This window comes from Leptodactylus fuscus, chromosome 11 (assembly GCF_031893055.1).
Source record: "Leptodactylus fuscus isolate aLepFus1 chromosome 11, aLepFus1.hap2, whole genome shotgun sequence".
NCBI classification, from domain to species: domain Eukaryota; kingdom Metazoa; phylum Chordata; class Amphibia; order Anura; family Leptodactylidae; genus Leptodactylus; species Leptodactylus fuscus.
The window spans coordinates 34239820-34245819 of NC_134275.1; positions in this window are offsets into that span (position 1 = coordinate 34239820).

The following is a 6000-nucleotide window of genomic DNA, read 5'->3' on the forward strand; positions in this document are numbered from 1 at the left end:
TACTGCAATGCCGGGGGCTGCCTGAAGATGGAGAGGAGCTGCTTCCTCTACAGTCCATCTTTTAACAGTAGTAAAGCCAGCAATTACTGCCTTTACTACTGCACCCAAGCAGGGGCCACCTGCTGTCCAGGCCCCTGCTGTCTCCCGGAACTTGCATAGTGACAGCGGGAAGGAGAAACATCAATCTCCTGCCCGCAGTCCCCAGGCCCTGTGCCGGCATCTATACTGGTAGATGGAAGGACCTAAGACATGACATCATCAAAGGTCCTTTAATCTACTAATATAGACTCAGTGTCTTTTGTGGGCAGAGCTTCCCGGATTGTACAGGTCAGTGTACAATGGGGGGAAATGGGTTATAGGCTTTGAGGAAGAGGGGTACATGGGTGTGCAGGCTGTATGTGAGAAAGTCTGCACCCCCATTCCTTCCTTTCTCACATACAGCCTGCACACCTATGTACCCCTCCTACTCACAGTCTGCACCCCCCCATTCTGCCCTATGTGAGCAAGAGGAGGGAATGGGTGGCATAGGAAGAGGGGTACATGGGCATGCAGGCTGTGTGTGAGCAAAGAGGGTGACCTGGGGGCGCAGGCTGTGTGTGAGAAAGAAGGGGGAATGGGGGTGCACGCTGTGGGTGAGTAAGAGTGTGGTGGAATGGGGAGTTACCCCCTCCAGATCACCCTCTTGCTCGCACACAGCTTGCACCCCCATTTCCCCTCTTGTTTATACACACCCTGCACCCCACGTCACCCTCTTATTCACAAACAGCCTGCATGCCCATGTACCCCTCTTGGAGGGGGCCCCATGTCAAAAGTTCGCCACGGGGCCCCGCCATTCCTAGTTACGCCACTGCACACTCCAGTCTCTAAATATATACTTTATAATATACAGTTTATATATAATATAAAGTTTATATTTAATATAAAGTTTATATATAATATAAAGTTTATAAGTTTGCGATCTAAAGCCATGCATGCAAACACTTATTTCTAAATCCTGTTCATGACTGCATTTTCTTGAAGATTTGTCTTTTTTGTTCCTTTCTAGCTGTGTGTGCCTAAAAAGGTAGAAGTGCGTAATAAATCTTACAAAAATTCACATTAAGGAAATTTTACTGCAGTCAGTTATTTGGAGGGATTTTTTGCTGCACATGTACTCTACCCTCCTTTTTTGGAACTTTTTTTAAAAAAAGGTGCACATCAGAATTCATAGTAATATGTTACAAATAAATCATGCCTACTTTCCCATCAAAGGCTAAGGCCCCACGGGACGATACGCAGCGCTAAAGCACTGCGGGAACAACAGCGACAGGAATGCATCACGGTTCTTCCCGCAGCGCTTTGAACAGAAAGTTCACAGAGTTTTCCTCCATGGATTTCTGTTACCATTATATCTACAGGAATGTCGCCGGCATTTCCGTAGATATAATTGACATGCTGCGATTTCCAAAACTGCGCCAGCTTTGGAAATCGCAGCGTGCCCGCACTGCGGTTTTAAACACAAGGTGGGCATGGGATTTGCATGAATCCCATCCACTTTGCCTGTACTGTATAACGCTGCGAGCAAATTGTGGTGATTCCGGCTCGTGGGGCCCCGGCCAAAAAAAAGCAAAGTGTAAAAGCCTTCAAAATAGGTGCAGAACCATGATAAATCTTGTGCACAGAGCATAAGGTTTTAAAAAAGTGGCAGAATTAGAAGAAAGTAAGTGCTAGAGGCTTGAGAAATTCCCCCAATGGATTTTGTACACATTTTCAGTGTAAAATTCACATCAAAATCTGCATTGAAAATAGCACAATGCATGTGAATGGGATTTTCTAAATCCCATTCACATGGTGCTAAAAGAATCTGAGCTCCTGGAATATGTTGCTGATATTTTGTGGATTATTTCTATTTACTGTGTCTAATCTGACCCCAGGCCTACTTTAGAAATCCATATCAATTGGCCACATTTTGGTTTCTGTATTACGGTTGCAAAACCCAGATCACAGCCATCTAAAATGGGTCAGGGGGTTCATAAATATTCACATGTTAAAGGGAGTCTGTCAGCAGGAAAATCAGTATCAAACTAATGACAGTACCTTATAGAGAGGCTTCTTCACCTTTCCAAAGACGTCTTTTGTATTCAGCATTGCAGATTCTTCTATGTCTTCTCTAGCCGGGTCTAGTTATCTAGCGCAGAGAGTGAAGACATGAATCAAGAGCCCTTTTCAGCTTATTTGCAAATGAATAAAATGTTGATTTTCATGAAAATGGAGCTGCAACGCAAAATAAGCAAGACATCTCTGGAAAGTGTAGAAACTGCCCTACAAAGTACTGTCTTCAGTCTGATACCACTTTTACTCCTGATAGACTCCCTTTTAGGCTTCATATCTGTTCCAAGGGTTTTGGAGCCATAATATGGTGGATAATGGTATCCTATGGAAGTCTTTATACCACTGTGTTCTTCCATATGTTTATACACCATCTGCTCCATTAGCTGTATAGTTGCCAACTTTCCCAAATTTATCAAGAGAGTCTCTAGTCGTTGGAAAGAGGCCCGGAAAATTTATATACAAAAAAAGGGGTTTTGTCTGTAATGTCCTGTCCATACCAGGGGCAGGACTTAAATGCCCCTATTTTACCACCTTGAAAGTTGGCATGTATGCAGACAATATGGGTGCAGATTTTCCTCTAGAGAAGCCGATGAAGGCTAAAAAAAATTCTGCATGTGTATGTATCTATATAAAATACCACTGCCCAAGTGCCAAACTCCTCTTAACCACTGGCATAGTGGACTAGTTGTAAAGCAGATTATACCTTGAAGCTCGTGCTGTTTCCAGCTCGTGCATCTGCACAGTGTGCCAGTGTAGCAGCTGGTACAAATTTTCCATGTGCTTGTGTGCATTAGGGCTTACAATAAGATGAGCATGCATACATCTGGTAGCTTTTTCCAGCCTATTACTGTCTAATTTATAAGATTTTCCATTATAGAATCTAGAAAGGCTTGGCAATAATGGCAGCCATATTGATTGTTATCCAACTTTGTGAAGAATAGAATCAAATTTTTAACAGTTTGCTGAAGAGGTCAAAAGAATTTTTATTTTAGGTGAAATTTTCTTTATCATTTGAACTAGTTATTATGGATTTGGTCAAGTAGTGTGGGGAAGGTAGCTCAGTAGAAGCAGTGGTGTAAACCCAACCAGTCAGAGACACAAATCTTGCAGCAAAAACCGGCTTATTTATAAAACAGCAAAAAATAAATAAAACTTTACGTCAGGTACAGGATAAGCAAAATAAAATACAGCCTTAATTTCAGGCAAAACAAAACCTGCTCATCTGAGACAGAAAATACTAACTGTACATGTGGCTTACTATCAGCCACACGAATCAACCAAAAAAGTGGTACAGTATTGTCTCACCAGACTCTCAGGGTTTCACAACAGACCCCACCACTTCCTTTCCTCCCAGGATCTGCAGTGAAGTGCAGGGACTGCAGCCTTTTATGGCCCAGTAAGGAGCCTATGACCCACACCTGGAGACATACCGTGAATCCAGCACTCTGCTTCTCACCTTCTCACAGCAGATCCTGAACCAAACTGTGCTGGGGAAGATCATCTTGTTAATAAACACGTCTTCTAAATTATCTAATGAAGCGCACAGTGTGGAAATAATAAAAAATATTTGCCTGGGATTTTGCTTTTGTTGAGTCTGAAGGCAGCACAGATGGGTCTTGTGGACATGCTGGGTAAATCAATAGAGACAAGTTACTGCAAGAAAACTATTGTGTGCGAAATTTGTGCTCCTTTTAGACTCAAGGAAAGCAAAATTCCTGGAATACCAATTCTCACTTACATAGTTTGTCCTCAGCAGGACAGAAGATATCTAGGTAGAAAAAATAGATGACACAATATAATACTAATGATAATACTAATAAAAAATGACAATACTAAAAACAGAACTCTGAATTTATAATGAAAGTCTGTCGAGTGTATTAAACCGGTAACACAGCGGCGTGGCCTGTATCCTGATGTGAGCGGACATGCTGCGCTTCTGCTCTGACCCTGCCTGCAAAAGACCACTTACCTGCTCCTGCTGCCTCTCTATGGGGAAGAGATCAGCTCAGCTAGCCTCCACATCGTCGGCTCCGTCGTCTGGTACCACCCAGCAGCCGGGAATAACCTCTTACATGGTCCCGGACCTCAACGCGATGGCGGCCATCTTTGCAGGCCGTGCTGCCGCCGACCTCTGCTTCAGCCCCTCAGCGTGGCTCTCCGCCGGCTCCCGTATCTTCCACAGTGGCCCCCGTGCTTCGGGCGTCTGCCCAGCCACCACCGGTGATAGATCCCTCTCCTCCTGCTCCCGTGGGCTCTGACAGGCCTTCTCCTGCTGCAGAGGCACCAGGCCTCAAAATGGCGCTGGCATCCAGGCTCCCTCCCCCTGCTCAATCAGAGCTGCTGTCATCCAGGGATGCCTCTGTTTCCTTGCCTCTTGGACTCTGCTCATTTGCCGTGGAGCCTATGTCTCCTCCACCTTTGGTCTGTGCTGCCTCCACTCCTGGGCTTATGGCCCCTTTGGTGAGTCACCTGCATACGGCTGTTACCCCTCCATCCTCCTCTTCTCTGGCAGTGTGTGCTCTTTAGGTCTCTGTCTCGCCAGCACACTGCTGGGGCCAAGATTTGGACATTGGGGCTACCCCTTCTATGTCCCCCTATGCAGCACTGTCTCCCCACTCTCCATCCCCCTTGGCTCCACAGCCAGACCAAGCTCAACATTTGGATTTGAATGGCACTTCTCTGACTTCTCCTCCACCTCAGTGACTGCAATTTCTCACACACTCACTGATTGCCGAGGTCACCGAAGTGTGTCGCAAAGAAATTCGCACTGAAATTCGGACCAAAATCTCTGCCCTGCGGCAAGACCTCCACCACATTGCCTCCCATGTGGAGACACTCGAGGACAACCATGATCAAACCCAGTCTCCAGGATTCTGCTGCATCCCGCCTTCATTTATCTCTTGATTTACAGCGACACGTTGAGGATCTGAATAACAGAGGCAGAAGGAATAACATCGCATAAAGGGGCTCCCGGAGGCCACTCATGACGAAGATTTGCCTGTCACATTGGAGGCCATACTCAATTCCATCCTGGGGGAACCCCCCCCCCACCCACAAGATTAAACTTGACCGGGGTCATAGAGCTTTACGTCCTAAAGGCTCTGGCCCCCTACCACGGGACGTCATATGTTGTGTGCACGACTTTACCCTGAACCATGAAGGATATTGACTTTGATGACAAATTCAGCTATACCATGATCTCTCGTGGATCACTCTGCAAAAGCGGCGCCATCTTCGCCCACTTTTATTATTATTTATTATTATTATTTATTTATATAGCACCATTAATTCCATGGTGCTTTACATTTGGGGGTTACATACAATACACAGAATATACAGGTAGATATAATACTAACAATGACCGACTGGCACAGTGGGGCAGAGGGCCCTGCCCGCGAGGGCTTACAATCTATGGGGGAAGGGGGTAGAGACAGAAGGAGAGGGGGAGACTGTACAGATGGCGGTGCGGTGATAGTGTTATCGGAGGTTGTAGGCCTTTCTGAATAGGTGAGTCTTCAGGGCCTTCTTGAAGCCTGTGATTGTGGGGGTCAGTCTTATGTGTCTTGGTAGGGAGTTCCAGAGTATGGGGGATGCATGAGAGAAATCTTGGAGATGGTTGTGTGAGGAGCGGATGAGAGCAGAGCGGAGTAGGAGGTCATTGGAGGATCTGAGGTTACGTGTGGGCAGGTAGCGGGAGATTAGTTCAGAGATATATGGAGGGGACAGGTTGTGGATGGCTTTGTATGTTAGCGTTAGTAGCTTGAACTCAATTCGCTGGGCTATAGGTAGCCAGTGGAGGGACTGGCAGAGGGGAGCAGCCAATGAAGATCGGGGGGTGAAGTGGATTAAGCGAGCAGCGCAGTTTAAGGTGGACTGGAGGGGGGCGAGGGTGTTAGCTGGGAGTCCATG